Raw genomic sequence first — 19,863 nt, 5'->3', positions numbered from 1 at the left:
ACGTGGGGAGAGCGCTTCCCCGCCCGCCCCCGGGAACCGGCCCGGCCGCCGGCGGGAGCCCCGTCCCGCCCCGCCGGCCCCGCCCGCACGCCGCTCCCACGGGGCATCCGCCGCTCCCGGGGGCTGTGCCCCCCCGGCCCGCACACACCGCCGAAAGGGCTTCCCACCCACCCGCTGGAGCCCTCTCAGTTCCAATGGCCGCGCTCTCTCTTGGCTGGGCGGACAGCCTGGCTCTGAATGTGAGGAAGAACTTCACTGTGCGGGTGACTGCGCACTGGAACAGGTTGCTTAGAGAGGTTGTGGAGTCTCCCTCACTGGAGAGACTCAATAACCATTTGGATGCAATCCTGTGCCATGTGCTGTGGCATGACCCTGCTTGGGCTGGGAGGTTGGACCAGATCACCCACTGTGGTCCCTTCCAACCCCACCCATTCTGTGATAGGTATTTGTCCCCTGGGCAGGGCATCAAAGAGGTCACCCTTCTCCGCATTCTGTGTGGATGGGTGTCTATAAGTTTTGGCCTGTGTTCAGTTTGGGTATCACAGCTATACCACCACATGCAGCCACGTTACCTGACTGAAGCTAATTGGTGATTGGTACAATTAAAAAGGTACAATGGAGAAGTACAATTCTGGTTTGGACACAACATTTTATTGAATCAAAGGATGGTGAAGCACTGGAACAGACTGCCCAGCGAAGTTGTGGATGCCCCATCCCTGGAAGTGTTCAAAGCCAGGTTGGATAGGGCTTTGAGCAACCTGGTTTATTGGAACGTGTTCCTGCTTATGGCAGAGCCGGGTGGAAGCAGACAATCTAACGTCCCTTCCAACCCAAACCAATTCTGTGATTTATGAAGTATGCATGCAGACACAAAGCACTGCTTACACATTGGTTGCTTGTCAACCATAAACTGATACAAACTCCTCAGAATATTCAAGATGTCTGTGCTTAAAATCCCAGAGCAGCTAGTGCACTTCCTGCTTCCTTGCAACCCCATCAGGACTCTAACATAGGTCCCACAATAAATAGGACTATAAAAAAGCTCTACATGACAGAAGAGGAATTTCTTCAGCATAAGGAGCATTGTCATGATTCAGCATGTCTCACATCCATAATTTATCATGATAACAGGAGAACAATACTACAGGTCGTTTTGGGGTGGGGGAGCAGATTTAACTTTACAATGAGGAATTGCAAAGAGATAAATGTCATTCCCTGCTTAAGAATATCAATGGAAGAGACATGCCATGCATTCTCAACCCTTGATCTGCCTACATGTAGGGAAAAAAAGCCACCAGAAAGAGTCTCCTGAAGCACACCTTCTTCCTCTCAGCCCAGCTGCCTCTCTCCCTTTGCTAAGATTCACCAAGTGGTAGGATAATACCCTGTTGTCCTCTCTTCTCTGATCCCACAGGCACTGGTTGGGATATCCAACACCTTAGGATCATGTACTAACAATTCCTTGTGACAGGAGCTAACATGCTGTCCTAGTTAGAACAGCTGGGACCAGTTCATCATTGTATGGGTGTAACCCAAAACTGTGTATTCTATAGCCTTCCGTGCCATTTCCCAGAAACTGTTATCAATGAACCATTTACACCATCTGCCCAGAGCAGCCTGACTCCTCAGGCTATAAACTAGGTGTTAAGAGGCCTGCGAGATAGGAGAGTGGTCTTGTCCTCACACCCATTGAGGAACACCCCCGCCCTGAGGGAGGTACTGGGCATTCCTGCCTAAACTGGATGATAATCTTGGAGTCTTGGGACTTTTTTAACCACTCGTGGGGTCCAGAGGAAGACTGCAGATCACCACTCTCAACCAGACTGAGACCACCACTCTCGACTGCACTGCAACCACCACTTTTCAACCAGACTGGAACCAGTACTCTTGACCAGACTGCAACAGCACTCTCACCAACAGGTTTTCCCCTCTCCTTTTACTTTGGACTCAGGAGACCCAAAGAACATCACTCTGTTCGTGCCCCAGGGTGCTGGGTTATGCATTTGGCTTTTGTGGGTTAAAACCAATTGTTTGTCTGTATAATCATACTTATTGTATTATTTTATTAAATTGTTATTCTGACTTTTAATCTGTCTTTTGAATTGAGTTCATTTCCCCAGCACACATGCTGAGAACATGCAAGTGTGAATGATGAAACGGGTTCCAGAATTAAAGCTAAGGAGGATGTTACAGGTTCTCTAAGGCAAAAAAGTGTCAAAAACACCATTAGAAAGGGTATGTGGGGAAACAGCCAGTAACTGAAGCATGTTTGATTAGTTTTAATAGATGGAAACTGCAGAAATACAGTAAGTAACACATTTGTGAGGGATAATAGCAAGTAATAAGATCATCAAATGAGATGGTTTCTGAAACTAGTATAAATCGTTTCTCCAATAGGTGTCAACACAGGAAAATAGCAATACAGAGATCACCTGAGAAGGAACCAAGTAGATGCTCTGTTGCAAATGATGATCTCAGTGAGCCAGTATCCTAAAGATTAATAAAATAATAGGATTATGTTTCCTGAAAAGTTTGTTTGCTTGGGATGTTTGCAAAGCTCACTCAAACTGCTCTGTAAAATCTGTAGTCGCATAGTATCTGAACAGCATCTGATTTAAAATAAATGTTTGAACTTGCATAATTTGAATTTGAATGTAGAGCCTTCCTGTTAGTGGTGGCATATACTAGGAGTACTCAGGACAGGAGCAAAAAGGGTATGGAGGAACAGAAATAACCACCCTGAGATAAACAGCTGTTAGTACATGAAGACAAGGGAGCGAGGGAAAAACCTTTTAAATGTAACTGCATTGTTTAGATGACACTGAAAGAAGCTGCACCCTTCACCACGTTGCACTCACATGGTGAGCTGCACTCACAGGGGTGCACTGCTTTTAGGCCACAGCTACACCCTGTCTGGCCATCAGGGACCCTGGGCAGAGCTGACTTGGGGCTGCTTGTGAAAGGTCATGTAGACAAACCTGCCATGGGGCAGTATGTGCTGTACTCTCTAAAGTCTGGAAACAGATGATGATTTTGTTTAGTTTCTGGCAAAAGATGACTTGTTGGGCTCTCCAGTGTTTCACTGGGATGAGTCAAACCAATGAAGAAAGAATGAGGATGGTGACAAGCTGATAGTCAGCTTAGAAAGCATGGAAATCAAGGTGGCTGGATGCAGGGAACGTCCAGAAGCTGAGGTTGCTTCCCTCTTCCACACTCACAGAAGAACTTCAAAGCTTCCTATGCCGCTCACAAGTAACAGTTTCTGTTTACAATTTATAAGTTTTAGTACACCCTCTGCTTCTTCTGGACATCCCAATTAAAGCAAATTCCAGAATATCCTGCCTTCTGTTTAAATACAGACTTTGTGATTGCAGTCTAGATCTTTGCCATTTGTAATCTAGATTCCTGTAACATACTGCACAAAAGTTATCGTTCAGAAACTGCAGCTGCAGAAAGAAATGGCTGCCGACTTCCCAGCAGAACTTCTCAATGGAGAGCTCGTAGTAGGAGCTCCTTGCACTTAGAATTTACTTCTTAGGTCTGATTTCTTACTTTTGTCCCTGGTTAAGTTTGTCTACTCCCTGTATTTCTAGATTTTTGTAGCAGTCAGTCATTCAGCCCCTACAGAATGCAGCCCTTCCCAAATTACCCCCAAACATCAGCATGCGTTTCCTCCTCCCAGAACAGCAATGTGATGCTAAATAGTCTCTTTCTAAAGTTTTTTTTTAAAACCAACAAAGCCATGGGGCTTTCCAGTTTGATCTGGACAGCTCAGTTTAACCTTTATGTGGCAACAGTGAAGGAAGTGGTGAGGAGATCGAGCACTCCATGTGTATTATTAAAAAATGCTTTTGCCACTACAGTCATCCAGGAGGTAGATGTAGCAGCTTTTTAGCCAGACTCTACTACCAGCAGCGTAAAGCAGTCACTGGGAGGATCTGTACCAAAACATACAGTATTTACTAGTCTGTCTTCTTTTGACAAATGGATAACTTAATATATGGGGTTTTTTCCTGTTAAGTGAAATCCATAAAATATAAAAGATGTTCACTGGAGTAAAGATGAGTGCATTAGGAATTCACTGGTAGGGAGATGTAATATATTAGCCTTTCCAGCAACAGTGAAGGAGAACTTTACATGCCAAAACCCCTGGAATAAGCAGTAAATGAACATAGTGCTTCCCTAGCTCTGCTGACTGAATTAGGAATTAATCTAGAATATGACTCAGGCCTGTAGGCTGTGTTTTGGAACTCCACAATCAAGAACCCATAAAGCTATAGTAAACTACTTACTTGTCCTCTCACTCAGGAGAGAGTGAGAGAAACCCGATTTGGGTAATTTTCTTAGGATTTTCAACTTTCTGGTTTTTATACTTCACTCATGCAACATATACAGACACATACACAAAAAAACCCTCTTCTTCCAAGTTGAGGAATGGTTTCTTAGAGGCCTTTTTTCTGTCCTTATATATGTACTCTTTACCCAACTAAAATATTTCTTGAGCATCTGGCAAATAACTGCTGGCACTCTTTTTTCACAATTGAAAAGAGATTCACTTGACCAGCTTGGCCTCAGCTGGAAGCTCACCACAGATGAGGCTGGATCTAGCACCCTGGAGTGGGCCAGCTGCCATGTAATATTTCCAGTTCTCCACCCAACATGTCTCCACTGTAAACTATGGAATAACATCACCTCTGCACAGTTTCCCATTGGTTTCATGTGGAGGTCAATAAAGCTATCACAATCCCAGTTATGGGGGAAGAAACTGGAATGCTTTATTGGACTTACAAATTCATATTTAAAGGACTTAGGGTCTACATATTCAACAGGAGGCTTGCATGTTCATTGGGGGGGCAGAACTATTACAATTAGGGACTTTACAAGGATGTGGTAAAGGGGAAATCCTAAATTACAAACTTTTGGGTCTTAGCACTTACATCATAGGGGAAAACCCATCTTATCTTGGGGGAATTCAGGTTTACAGAATGCAAGGATCTAGGGAACACAAAGTGAGAGATAAGGTACAATAGGTCGTCTGCACAGGTTTGATGAGATCAGGGCATGGTTTCTCCGGGCTTGGGCAGGACATTCCAAACATGCCGGTTCTGAATGCCCAGTGTTTGATAAAAACTGCTGAAAATGACTGTGGTATTCACAAACCCATTTTCTTCCAAAATGTATTTTTTAGGGTTGGCCTTCACTTTCATAGAAAGTTTCACAAATACATGGAAACAGCATAGATAAACACAAACACATCCCAGTTAATGTTCCCTAACAATGATCTATCCAGTTGTTTTATCTAACAGTTACAGGTCCCATCTCTGATCATCAGTGAATCTTTGGAATCCTGTATCTCTCCTAGGCATGAGTAGGATGCTAGGACTGCCCACGCAGAGATGCTGTGGTTCAAAATTAAATCTCATGCCCCTTCCAATTCCCTGTGCTCACTGGCTGTGCAACCACAGTGGAAGTGGGGCATCCCAGTGTAGCAAGTACAGCCCAGCCCAGCCCTGATAATTTAAGAGTGCAGTTGCAAGCTAACCCCTGATGAGTTAAACCCAGACATTCAGCCGAATAATCAGGCCAACAGACCATATTCCTAAATTATCACAGGGCAGCTCCAAATCTGTCACATCCAGTTTCTTTTCTGACTTGTAAAAGGCCAGAAATATCTTTCTGCAGCAGCACAAGTAACCTCATTGGGTATTAGACTCATTTCAAGGAACTCGGGAATTATCCAGTGGGGACCACAGCTTCTGTTGATGAATCTCAGTAATCTCAGGAACTATAAGGTAGGGGGTATAGTTGTGTTGCTTACAGTTAGAAATTCAGTAATAACTGATTGCTTAGCTCCCTACCTCCCTAAAGCACTTCCCTCGCCTCTGTCTCTTTATGTTATGAGGGTTTCCTACTTGGGTTCTTAGTGTCAATGCTGTTGGTAGAACAAAATGAAGCACTGCAAACTCCTGTTAATGTATGTACAGAACAGTGTTTCTCAAGTCACCTGGATCCACTGGGAAACTGCAGCCCACCAGAATGAGCTTCTGCCCTGACTTCATTCCAGAAGAGGGACTTCCTAAACTTCTTTTTGAGGGAGAATGGAAGAGGAAAAAGAATGTTGCTTTAACAGTCACTTACAGATTCAGTAGCGATGGTAGTAGGTGAATGTACATGGAAAGGAAGTCCCAGGTGATATCTTCTCACTTCTCTAGTGTGAAACTTTAGCTGCAAGGAGAATCAAAGTTTGATTTTAACAAAAGATTCCCAGGTTTCAGAATGTGCTTCCATTCAGATTAGGAAAAAGTTTCTCCAATTTTAAAATATTTTGTAAAGAAAATTTTTGGGACATAGTCTGATTAGATTAAAAACTATGCTTTCAATGCGAATAATTTGTTTGGATTTTGATCTTTCATTTATTACTATAGTAAATAAAGGCTATACTGCAACATGAAATACTTAGAATTTTTTTTGTCCAAAAAATATGTAAAAGACATTTACTGAATTACCAGAACTTTTACTTCAACTTCACATTTTTCTGAAGCATTTTTAATTTAAGAAAAAAACAAAATTCCCCAAACCTCTTCAGGTTACAAAGGAAGATGGTCATTATGGTCATTACCTCATTACCAGTATTCCTACTAGACACCTCCCTTGCTGACCCCACCTGTTTTTCAGTTATGCCTTCACAAACTGTGCCATTTTTTGCCCATAGATCTTTGACTGAATACCCACAGTAAGGTACGTTTTGTTCTGTTCTTATTCTCACTGAGTGTCAGAGGTTTATTTCGCCTCTTGTTGACAGCAGATCACATTAAATTACAAAGAACAGTCCAGGACCAAAAGTGCATTCTTTTTCACTTCTGTTCTCAAAAGTAACCATAGAATGGAGTTATGCAATACAATGACATATTTTTTCCTAGTGATTTTAAGGTCAAATATACTCAGTTTAATGTAAAGGGTGTTTTTTAAAGTGTTATTCTATCTGTTAAGCTACTGCAACTTGCAATTTAAAGCTCATGATATTCCTTCCCAATCAACAGTACTCCTAATGTACCCTTAGTTTTGACCAGAAAGTCCCTTTCTTTCAGCTTAGAGTTTCAGGGGTATCTATGTGAATCACATCAAGGAATCAGTTGGGAAGAATAGAATCTCTCACTTAATTTTAAATATTGTGTACATTCAGAAATGCCCTACTTTGCACACAGGCTTTACATCTGTGTGAGGGATTTGCATCAGTGTGACTAAATTAATTTTGCTGCATCATTGCATATTTGCCTCATGTCAACAAGGCCTTTACTGTTGGCTATGCTGAACTAACAAGAATAAAAAAGTAGCATCGAAAACTTTCTTTAAGGTCATTTGAAAATAGGATTCTGACTATACATACAGGGAAAATAAGAGGGGTTTGTTTGCTTTTATATATTGCTACTTTTACAGAGTTGGTTTTCAATGAAGCAAAGCTTATTACAAAACACAAAGTCTATCTATTTGAACCAAAGGAGCACGCTACAAATTTCCTGGCAAAAAGATAAAATTATTCTTATCATAGGTACTAAAATTTTATTTGCAGTAGCAACTAGTTAGTAAATAAAATGTTTACCTCTTCAAAAGTCTCTGAGCTATTTTGAGTTTCTCTCTTGTTGTGTCCCAAATGTTGTCCCCACAACTAAACCAGCCCCACAGTAGAAAACAGGCACCAGGACCAGCTGGAGCCAAACCAACTCTTATGTTTTATTATGCAACTTCTCTGAACAGCCCTGAATAGAGGGTGGGACAACTAAATAGAGGATAAACAAGTCACAACCCCGTGTAAAACCACAGTGGATAGACATAAGACTCTGTTATTTGGAATAACACCTTCCAAGCTCTCCATCTATCTATGTCTGGACAGACATCAGGACTGCTGCACATAAATTTCAAGGCTCTTGCCTTGCCTCTCAGCTATGAAAGCCTTCTTTGCCATAGGAGGCATGGCAATATGACTCATTTGAGCCCCAAGCCTTAAGGGATGAGATATTCCAAGCTTCTCTCCAATTTTTTCTTTCTACAGTCACTATTTTTGGTATTAATTCTTAGGGGATTATATGACAATGAAACTATTCATGGTATTAATGCTTAGGGTATTATATCATAATGAAATTAAAGGGAATAGATTACATGTATAGGAACTTTGGATAGATAATATCTAAATCTCACACACTTTACTCTCAGTTACCTCAAGACATTATGTATCTAGGCAAATACTGAAGATCTAAGAGCATTTCCTTCTCAAATTCCTTTTGTTTGGTTAGTATCTGGCAGAGAAGGGTGGGAGACAGGCAAAGTTCACTTTGCCTTTGCTTTTCCACATGCAATTTCCAGCTGTACAGAAATTCTTTCCTGGGGTTATGATATGACATACAACTCTTTTGGCAGCTTGCCAGTGATGACATGGTGCCACTTTATCTGCTCAAATGTTCAGTCATGGCCTGAACATAGTACTGCTATGTGTTCCAGTTTGTTTGATGGGGCAGGAGGTTATCGTTCTTTGGTTGACTGCTGGAAAGAAAATCTTTAAAAGTCAATGACTATACCAGTGGCAACTCTACTGTTGTTCTACAACAAAGTTATAGAACATTGGTGATAAAATGATGCCCACTGTTCAACTTCTCAATCATACTCTCCTCTTGATTTAAAATAAAGGAGTGATTCTTAATTGCATCTATGATCAGAAACAGTATTTTACAATCTAAAAAAGAGTACATAAGGTGACAAATATTACTCTAATTACTAGAAGCTGAGATGCACACCTGTGGTTGTTGGTTCCATGCCATCTCTCTCTCTCAAAATATCTCAACCAAGTGGCCGTTTCTGGAGAGACCCTGAAGTATCACAACCAACTCCTTCAATACAATGGGCTAAAGAAGGATTAGCTGTAAGATCAGAGGCCTGTGGTTCCCATGGATTAATAGATGTCTATTGATTTAGGATGTTACATGACCGGGGCAGTCCATTCTCTGTGTCCCTCTGACAGATCTGAGAGGAAAGTGTACATGCTAAAACTTTTACATCCTGCTCCTTTACATGGTATAGCAATCAGTAGAACTTGAGATTTACATAATCAAAACTACTACATGCTGGTACACTGGCAAAATTGAAGGGCTTAAGACTGATACCAACTTTTTGTATCTGTTGACTTGTTTCATTTAAAATTTGTAATATTAATAGAGGAGTCGAAATGAAGCTTCAACTGTGTTGGTATGAACCTTTGGAATTTCTGGTAAGGAGAGAAAAACAGATGTATATCAGGCATATTTTATTTGTATTTCCTATGAAACCTTTAATGTGCTGTTACACCTTTTAGAAACGTTTCAACCAAACACTGTCATATTCTGCCCCTCTTAGATTAGAACCTCAGTACATATTTTTGCTTATGTTTGGAGCAGTGTGAGCACTGTGCAGCCATAAAATACTGTGACAAAACATACTCCTTTACTCACACATGTATTTCCATCCTAAATCAAATGTAAAGCAAGCAGAGTTTGACCTTTAATTGGAGAGCTTTGTCAAAAGAAGCCATGTATTACAGTCACAGAAACCTGATCTCCAGATCTGTGGAGCTGCATATTTATGATTTTCCAGTACTTGAATAGATTTTAAAATAAACCAGTCTGTAAATACAAGGGAAAATCTAACTGCAGCATTATGAAGTTGTGCTATGCAGCACTCCAAATTTGTTTCCTTCATGACTCTGTAGAACTGAGGGCAATATGTAATTAATATCTAATTTATTTCTTGTGCTTCTATTAAAAAAGTCATATTCCAAGGGAATATTTTAGTAACCTACAGTATAATGAATTTTAATGTATTTTTTGAAGGCATCATTCAACATTTCAGCTAGGATCAAAGGTTATGGTTCATGCATCAGAGACATACTCTGGAATTAAAGACAGCTGGATTGACTTTAATATTCATATCTCTCTCTCTCTCTGTCTCTCTCTCTGTATATATATATATATGTATCACATACTTCCCTGGGAAAAATAGCAAATATGTAGCTCTGTTTGCATTTGCACAGAAATTGCATTTTCTTGTCCCATGGGCCTGTTGTGAGGGACCTCAAAGACTGAGATATCTCACATACCGTTGTAATTAGATGTCATGCAAAATAAGCAGCAGGCAGATATCCTAAATATTAAAATGAAGTTGGAACTCAGAAGTAATTTCTAATTTGCCATTATTGTTGTCCAGTAAAAGATTAAAATAATGAGAATGTAGCAATTTTTTTCTTGGTCTCGAGTGATAACTTGGTGTATTTTGCTCTCACCTTCAACACACATAATTTTCATTTCATATACTGACCAAAACAAAGTTTTCCCAAGTTATTACTCCTACAGAGATTTAACTGTATTATGGAAAACATAGCAAGGATACTTAAAATTCAGATTATTGGCAAATATGGCTCAGCATAACTCTACCAAAGTATCTAGAACTAGACCAAGCTGGAATTCCTGACAGTCTGTCCTAGTGTTCCTAATCTGATAAAAGGACATAGCTATGATAAAACTGCATAACAGCATAGTCAGAAAATAGAAGTTGTCAAAATGTATGTTAGCTTAAAAAATTCCACCATTTTCTGCATAACAGCACAGTCAGTTGTCCACTGATTTGTAAAAGATAAGACAGAAATTGCTTTAAATTACTTATAGTTATCCAATAAGCCAGTGCAGAATTTTTCTATTTTGTAATTTTCTACAGTTTTGCTCAGATATGAATGCTAAGTAGCTCAAGGTAATGATTCCTGCTCTTGGCACTGGAATAATGCCAGGCCAACACTGTTGACAGTTTTGGATGCATTTGTTAATGTTTTTTCTTTCATTTTCCTATCTAATTTTTCTTACATGCGTTCTTTTCTCTCAAAAAAAGAAAAAAAAAAATCATCAGTTATCAGTATCTGCATTTCCAGAACCTGCAGACAGTAGGAGCCTTCACCTTCCAATAATTTACTGTCAATATTCCATTTCAGTCTTTTCATTCCTTTACTCACATTTTGCCACACTGGACTGCCTTCTTCCCAATGTTGCTGCATTCCTGTTGCAGCCTTTAAGATTTCCCACCAGTGTTCTGCTAGGTCTGTGCTGACTGCCATATAGCAATTAGCAATCACATCCCAACAGCATCACGGGCTTGTGTCAGATCAGAGCCGTGCAGGAGTCATGTCAGATATACCACACTCTTCTCATTTGATTGCCTGTGATGTGCCGTAGCTGAGGCACAGGGTTATATTAAGAAAAATGCCTAAGGACTTTTAGAGGCAATAGAGGGAGTTGAAGAAAACCAGTGTTTCTAATAAAAGAGAAGGGTCTCTTCCACTTCAGTAAGGTAGAGGAAAAAAGAGAAACTGTGTTAATGATATTTCAAGCTACTGAAATTCGAGTGATTCAGACTTACAAGCAACCAGTGATTGCCTCTCATGTACGCGTTGGTCTTGATGAAAGCCGGATTTCAGTCCTTCCCTCTTCAGGCTGCAGTCCTGTGGCCATCACCATCTTGGCAGAGGCTGGAAATGCTGTAATCAAGCAGTGGAAGGAAACAAGGCAGATGTGCACCTACACTTTGGGTTCCATGAGAGCTGGTGTATTGGAACCGAAGAGTACCGAGAGCTTTTGGGCTCTCTCTGGAACCTGCTCAGCCAAGGATGTTGTTCTATGTTGTGTTAAAAGTCCTTCCCCTCAGGTTGCATAGGGAGCAAGGTTTAGCTCATGGAGAGAAGAGGAAAACAAAGTGACAGCCCAGGTAGAAACACTCCATCTGTTTGGCCAGGCTAGAGCCTGGAGATCATAAAGACAGAACACATTTCAAGCAGATTTCTCTGCAACAGGGAAAGAACTGCTTTAAGGCATAAGGTAATGGGCTGTTTTTAACAGGTTCTAATGCTTAACACAAAATGGGGGTGAAAGGAAAAAAAAAAGATAAGAAAAACCTTATTTGACCAACCTGTAATTCTTTTCCAATGGACTTAAAATATTTAGGTGCAAAGAGGTATCCCTTGCTAGCCTTCCATATTCTGAACATGGAAATAAATGTAACTTGCCTGTAGTGGTTCACTCCAGTACATCCTTAAAAAACTGGTTGCTCTCTGTTTTGCTTGTTAATAAATACATATAAATATTAAAACCAAAACAGAGACACAATAAAATCTGCACACAAAAGTATATAGCAAGAGGGAAGAGTAAATCATGCTGATTGGATGATATAGAGTAATTATTTCCATAATTTTATTATTTGCAATCATATGGAGACATTTCAAACACAAAAAATGCCCTGTTTTTTAGATTTTGTTCCAGAGCTTGCTAAAGACCACAGTTTCCTAAAGACCAAGTAAAAATAAGTAAAAAAAAAAAATATTACTTCATGGTATCCATTGAAGAATTTTGCTTAATGTAATGAGAGTAGGCTGCCATCCTCTTACATAAAAATACTACCTATGCCAAGGAAAAAGAGCAGACATAGTAGTTAATACACCATCTATTGTTCTGATATTCACTGAGCATCCCATAGAAATTAGGTGCATTTCTATAAAGCCACTGCAATTTCTTTTTCCGTTCAGCCACACTAGTGCAAACTGGCATGTTGGGGGGAGTTGATTGTGCAGCTTTGGCTGTTTCTATCCAAACATAAAATGAGTTGTCTTGCAGAATGATATAAGGGGATTTAACTTTGCTGAGTCAAATTTGAGTAGAATAAACAGATCCAGAGGGTCAAATGAATTAAAGGTACTGTGTCACTGTAACAAAACTATATTGCTAAACAAGTTTTGACTAGAGTTTGAGATTTCAAATGCTTGTCTATTCCTGTGGTAACATAAGCCACACCAAATCTTTTAATCCCTTTATTAAAGATAGAAAAAAATAAGGGGGGGGGAAAGAATAAAAATATTCAGAATTAAGAAAAGTAAGGCTTTCATTTTTTTAAAAAAAATCCAATTTTGGTTTCCTGTTAAAAGTCTATGTGAGGAAAATACCATTGCTTAACAGGCTTAAAGACACAGTAAGAAACAAAAAGTATTGGATTTTTTATTTCAGAAGAGAGAGTTATTCAGTTCACTGACATGGGCTGGAACTTCTGCCAGACCTGTTGTTAGAGTCCAATCATTCCCTGTAGAGGCAGGCAGCATGGGCACAAGAGCTGCAGGGGAAGGGAACACAGCCTCTCTCTCTGGTGCTGGCGCTGAACAGCAAATTCACTGCTAGAAGAATTCCAGGACAGCATATTTTCTGTTGGTCACACAGACACATGGAAACTGCAGCAACATCCTCCTGTCTCTAACACAGCTTTTTGGAAGCTGTTTATTAACAGTGTCTTGGTAGCTCTCCAAAGGACATCTCAAGAATATCTCAAGAAAGTTTTTCTTAAACAGAAAGCAAAGGAAAACACAAATGAAAAAGGAGAGAACGAGGGAAGAAAGGAAAAACACAAACCAAGCTGCTGCGCTTTTGCAACCTACCTATCTTTCTTCAGTTTGGGTCAAATTAAGCATCCTTGCAGCACAAGACTGGGGCACCAGAGTGGAAGAGTAGCCCATCCACTCATGATTTAGCTGATTGGTGAGGCTTACTCTACAGTATATCTATTTTGTCCCTGTGACAGCAAAGAAGGATAGTTGGGTCTCGAAGCACATCCTGCCCTCACACACCCTCTCTCCCTTGCAGTCTCTGATAGGTAATGTGGTTTGTCCTAAGATAAGAACACCAGGTGGGAATTGCAGGAGGAACTGTCTGGATGCTCACATAATTAATGCATTCCAGGGATGGGGGAGCTGTAATGTGATTTTCATACACATTGGCCTGTGAAAGGGTATAAAATGCAGCTGTGGACTAGGCCAATTGGTCTCCCAAGGTTGCAGGCTTCTCAAGGAATTGGTCTCCCAAGGCCAATTGGTCTCCCAAGGATCCAGCTTCCAGATGGATCCCACCCTAGCAGGGATGCCTGGAGCGTACATCCAGCCCTAAGATGGGAACACTCACTTTTGGATGGTTGAGTAAAAGCACTAAGATCCAGCCATATACAGAGATAAAATCCTAAAGTAGCTCCATAGGTGCTTTGCTGCTTTGTAATTGTGCTTTCTGCAAGGCCAAAGGCTCTAAACCTGCACGTTTCCAGTTGAACGTGGTTATGTTATAACCCTTTAGATCTGATGATATTATACACTGCATTGGCAATATTTAGATACTGTTTTAGCAATAAATCTACGTATAATAATCCAAATAATCAGTGTCATACTTCTCATACTTGACCAAGAGTCTTCTCTCTACTACTTTGCCACAGTCCCACTGAGTCTAGTCTCACATTTTTCATCTTTACTGCACATGATTTCAGCATAGTCCTTGGGGCTTATCACTGGGTCTTGTTTTCTTGAAAAAGATGTCATTTTGTGTTTAATTTTTACTGATCTTTGCAAATTGTTTTATGTAACAATCTGAACTCTACACCGATCACCTTGAACTACTTAGAGCATAGGCCTTGACACAACAGGATCTAATTTTTCTTGTTTGCAAGGACATGCCTTATCTTCTCTAAGGAATGAAAGTCTGCATAGTGCCCACTAAAGATATTAGAGTGCTTTTTCTGAGATTAAATTTATTAATGTTGTTGTCTTGTCTAAACAATATGAAATTGTATAGTTCAGGACTTTTTACTTGACACACATTCCCAAGGGAAACTAGCATAAAACAACTCAGACACGTCTGACGTGTCTGTCAGGCTGTAGGGAAAATGTACTGCAGTTAAAAATTCTGGTATCTTCTGTGACAAAAGATAAATCTTGCAAGTTTGGTGCAAGGACTTAAAATCTGATAGAAGACAGCTTTTGTGTCAATGACATGTTGGTTTTATCCTCATTAAATAAGTATGTGAAAACTCATGGTGCATGTTTAATAAAGATGACTTTGGTTTCAACAGCAAACTTTCCTAAAAGGTCTCATTTGCTATGGATGGGGATCTGCTGCCATAAGCTGTAAGAGGTCTAGGCAACCAAAAGGAAAGCAGGGGTCTGCCCTGCTCTGGTCCCAGCATCCTAGATGTCCAAATCAAGAGTACAGAAGACAGTTATTCAAATGCTCTGTGAAGAAATTCTCAGGCAGATATACTGGATCCCAAAGCTGTGCTAGATGAGGAATGGGGTCAGGAGGAGGAATTGGGGAGGTAGGGTGGTCCAGCCAGGTAGACTGGAAGCAAAGAGTGTCATACTGGGGAATGAGCAAACAGCTAACCAGATTGGGAGATCAGGAGCTGGGATCTACTGTGACTTTCTGTAGGAGAATGTGGGGATGTGGGGTCCTGGGATGAAGAGGGGAAAGCAAAGGACAAGGATGGCAAGAGGTTGGAGGAGACATAGTGGGTTACCTTATATCTGGAATCCATCTGATTACTTGTCACCCCAGCCAACAAGCAAAACCTCAGTTTGTGTTTCTCACCAGTGACCATCAGCAATCCTCTTCTGGGAGTGCTTTACTCAGAGGATGACAACCCGTGGCTGGTAGTGGCACTCTATTAGCTCAAGTAGCAGAAATCTGTGCAGATAGTGCAGTTGTTAGTCTGCCAAGGAAAATGAGGTACCGTGATGAATAAAATTCATCTCTTTCCAGCTTGTTTTCATTTGTCTATCTTTTTTCTATTTAAAAAAATAAATAAAGAATTTGTTAAAGAACATTACTGAGATTGCTAAGTAAAGCAATTGAAATAGGAAATAGCAGAATCAAATAAATTATGTTTATTCTGTTTAATTAATTTTTCCTAATGTGATATTAGGAGCTTATCTCTCTTGCTTATCCCATTGTGGTCTAATAAGTAATTAGTCCAAACTCACTTAGAGCAGAGAATATGCTTATACAACATAAATATTTTTTCCAGTGTGCCTTTTTTCGTGTCTTTGCTACACAGGCTTATTTTGTGCTCTCTGTGAGTTAGTACAGTGGAAAAACAAGAATATAGCTATGCAGTTACCCTGATTTATCTGTTTTGGACATTGTGCCTGGTGGCCTTGCATTTAATCTCAGTTGGTTTTTAGGCTGTGCACTCTGGTCACACACTCTTTCCATCTCAGTGTGCTATCTATAATATTTTGAAAGTGACTTATGGAACAATAATGCCATGGTAATTTCCTCGAATGTCTACAAAAAATAAAGGAGCCTTTGCTCATTAAGAGGAGTGGCTTAACACTGTTTAAGAGGAAAATGAAAAGCTATTCATATTTTTCAGAGGAAAATAGGGCCCCATATTTGCATCTTGGCTCATATTCCCTCTCTCTTCGAAACAAGCCTTGATGTTCCAGCTTATGTAAGCTATGGCTGAACCTGCCAGATCAGCCTAGAGAGACAAGGTCTTGTATCAGAAGTTATTGTTTTCAAAGGTTAAATTAATCCAATATTACTCCAAGAAAACTACTGAAATTGTTCAAGAGTCTTAGCTGTTCCTAAGGTTTGCAGCTGCTCCACCCAACCGACAGCCTGTGCAAGAGCAAAACTGCAGCTGGAATCTGAAGGAGAAATCATTTATTAGCAGATTACAACAAAAGCTGTGCATCACCCAGTTGTTCTCTGTGGTGGGTGCTCTCAGTGTGGAGCTGGCAGCTGTGGCTGCAGGACCAGGGTGTGGGGGGGAGGCAAGGCAGGGCAGGGCAGGCAAGCATGCCACTTGCTTAATTTTGCCCTTAGTGCTGGGAGCTTATCTCTACCTCTTGTCGCTGCCCGGCCTGTTAGGGAATTAACCCAGCCTCATTTACATCAGAGAATATTCTAATACAGTCTAAGTATGTCTTCCAGTCTATAATTGAATGCTCCAATTATATAACAAAACTGAATGTCACAATGTAGATTTGCTTCATCACAGCTGTGTTCTGGGACCCATGACCTTCAGCTTGATGCTTCCACTGCATGAAGGCAGGATACTTGAACACATGATCTCACCCAAGGAACAAGATGTTGTATGATTACATACAATGTGTCTTTGTATTCCTGGTGAGACTGATATGAGGGTTTATATCCCCTTGCTGCTATCAGCCTTGCAAGCAGCAATTGATCCAGGCAGTGATATTTCAGTCAAGGTTTTTGATTCCAGAAAATAAGCCTGTTCTTCGATGCACCCCCATTCAGAAAAGTGTGGACATGCACACAAAGCTTATCTTCAGTAGGTGCTTAAAAAGAGGGCACACATTTAAGAGCCCCTCCTGTGAATAAGGCTTTTTACTTCAACTGCTATGTTCGAAGAAATACATATGGGCCCTGGTGGACAGACTCCCAACTTTATATATATATATATATATATATATATATATATATATATAAAAGTATGTATATATGTATATATATCTATGTATGTATATATGTATATGTATCTATGTATGTATATATGTATATGTATCTATGTATGTGTATATGTATCTATGTATGTATATATGTATCTATGTATGTATGTATATATGTATCTATGTATGTGTATATATATAGATAGATAGTTAGAGTTACAGTTATTTAACTTCGAGAAAAAGAACAACCTCATTTTCGAAATGAGGTTAAACCTCTGTGAAAATAGTGAAAAAAATCTCATTATGAAGACATATAAGAAACAGCGATGCTCCTTTATGGAGGCAGATATCTAAAATAACAGCAGTCTGTACTCAAAACACAGACACAGGCTGCTGCTCAGGACATAGGAATATACATAGCACAAGAAGGTGGAAAAATTTCATGAGCTACCATTGAGGAATCTGGGCTATGTGTGGGCCTGATATTATGAGAAAAGTAAAAGAAAGCTGAGAACAGACTGTAGAGATTTACTTTTTTAAAGGAGCATATATTTAGTGGGCTTGTGTTAAAACTTGGCTAAGAAAATGTCTGGGAATTGTAGCAGAAACAATATATCCAGAATATATTCAACGTAACAAGAGTCTGTGTGCCCTGTTATATCAAGGGCATCACCTCCGATCTAAGCTCAAGCTTAATAAGCTGAAGCTGAAACAACTTGGTAGATGATGCAAATAAAAAAGGATTACTTGTTTTATAGATATTAGTAACCTTGCAGATCAGCACCAGATTGCACACCCAAATATTTATGGTTAAACAGCAGAACTGTCTCTAATGCAACACAGTTTGACTAAAGATCTCTCATTCAGTCTAGGTAATGAAAATAAACCATCGTTGCTTATGACACAAGTGAGCTCCAGATACCTTTGAAAACCCTTTTAATCAGAAATCGTGTAATTTCCACTGTGGTATGTCTACCTGAGTCCCACACCTGCCAACTCTTCTTGGGCATTTTCTCCCCAATCTGTCACTACATGGTAGTGCCTTGGCAACAGGTCCCTGGCTCCTTGAAGCGTTTGGTGCAGTGCTTTAGCCTGGACATGACCCACTCTTCACACCTCTGAAACAAGAGCATTATTTTCCTCCCCTTTGGTAAGGTTCATCACTATTACCTCCAGTGGCAGCTCATAAAACAAACTAGTTAATGCAAGTTTTGCTTCACAGAGGAAACAAAACAATTATAGAGAACATACTGGATCCTCTTAGTAGCCTTTACATTATTCTTACCCTGGAAGTTCATGTCTTCCACTCCTTTCCATCATTTGTTCTTGTTTCTAGTGGACACAGTCGAGACTTCTCACCATCATTCCTGTCAGGTGGGTCTTCCTAAGATCTCTAGTAAGTATTCTCTTCCTGACACACACTGGTCTTCACTAGATCATCTTGGGGGGAATTCTTGGGGGCTGCCATTCAGAGAATGCACAACAATTACATCCTGTGCTCCCTGCTGACTCTGGTGAAAGATGAGGTGGTGGGCTGTTCGACTCTGCTGAGACAGAGACCAACAGTCAGACTTTTTAATAGGCACTTTTTTTTTTAAAGGCATCTAGTTTTCTAGCATCTTTGATAACTGTATTTTTCAGGGTCTATTTTAACCTTGTAATTACATGTAAATATTAATTTTTTAAAATCTTTGTTTCATTCTGGAACTGAATATCTTGAATTTCGTATGTTGAATTGAGTATGAGTAGTGGAAGACTCTCCTATCCTTTCTGTCAGTTCCTTCCTAATTACTTGGAAGTGAGATATAGATAGGACAGGCAAGATGCTCTACTTTCCCAGAATTTGTGTTTTCTAACATGAATTCAATTTTCGGTATTAAGCTTTCAGGGATGTTTGCTTTGGTAGCTTATTTTGAATCCTGTTTGGCTTACTTTTTTGCTAGGTTATGTATCTTCACAGGTTTTTTCAGGTCTATGGCTCAGTAACACAGTGCACACCTCCAAGATATGTGCAATACACCCCACAGTATGCTGCTACTTGTGCTGCCTACACAGTAGCTGTATGGGATAATGCTAAACAGCCCCAGAAAGCAAATGTACCCTGGTTCCACACCAGTGTTCAAAGTGAACCAGTCTCTTACTTAGATGGACTCCCAGATGCAGCCATCCACCCCTCTCTGCAAGGCTGTGATGATGGAGTAAGAGCTGAGTGCTGAAGTTCCACAAGGCATTCCTGAGGCCGATGTCAAGTAACCTTAAAAAAAAAACAATGAAGCTGGTGATGAACAAAGTATGTCATTGCACATGTTCTTTCAGAATGTTCTTTTGTATGAATATCCCTTTTTCTGGGACTGAGTCCTGAGGCTGTTCCCCTGCAATTCTGCATCCATCATCTGTGTCATCTTGTGTGCAATTTGCATCTTCCACTGCAAATTACGTCCCCTATAGTGTAGGGCAGAGAGACACCTTCCCAGTCTCACATTTCAGTCTTTTAACAACTCTGTGTTTCCCCTCATCAAGATCTGGGGGTTTCCCAGGCTTTTTTCTACTTTTAAAATTTCACTTCTGCAGTGACATCA

At 40.2% G+C, this 19,863-nt stretch overlaps 1 long non-coding RNA gene across 1 annotated transcript in view; it reads right to left on the bottom strand.

Annotated features, from left to right (window-relative positions):
• Window positions 1–2,129: 2,129 nt before the first annotated feature.
• Window positions 2,130–19,863, bottom strand: part of LOC113953348 — a 34,959-nt gene continuing 17,225 nt past the window's right edge. Inside the window, exons 6-12 of the long non-coding RNA XR_003529850.1 lie at window positions 19,426–19,538; window positions 18,570–18,828; window positions 15,411–15,576; window positions 11,431–13,390; window positions 6,767–6,865; window positions 6,139–6,225; window positions 2,130–2,490 (exon numbers count right to left, since the gene is read on the bottom strand). This is a non-coding gene — a long non-coding RNA (uncharacterized LOC113953348). The remainder of the gene's footprint in view (window positions 2,491–6,138; window positions 6,226–6,766; window positions 6,866–11,430; window positions 13,391–15,410; window positions 15,577–18,569; window positions 18,829–19,425; window positions 19,539–19,863) is intronic.

The sequence above is a fragment of the Corapipo altera genome, unplaced genomic scaffold (genome assembly GCF_003945725.1).
Source record: "Corapipo altera isolate COAL_440 unplaced genomic scaffold, ASM394572v1 1, whole genome shotgun sequence".
Classification (NCBI taxonomy): Eukaryota; Metazoa; Chordata; class Aves; order Passeriformes; family Pipridae; genus Corapipo; species Corapipo altera.
Note: the sequence above shows the minus strand (reverse complement) of the source record. Positions and strands in the feature narration are given on the sequence as shown.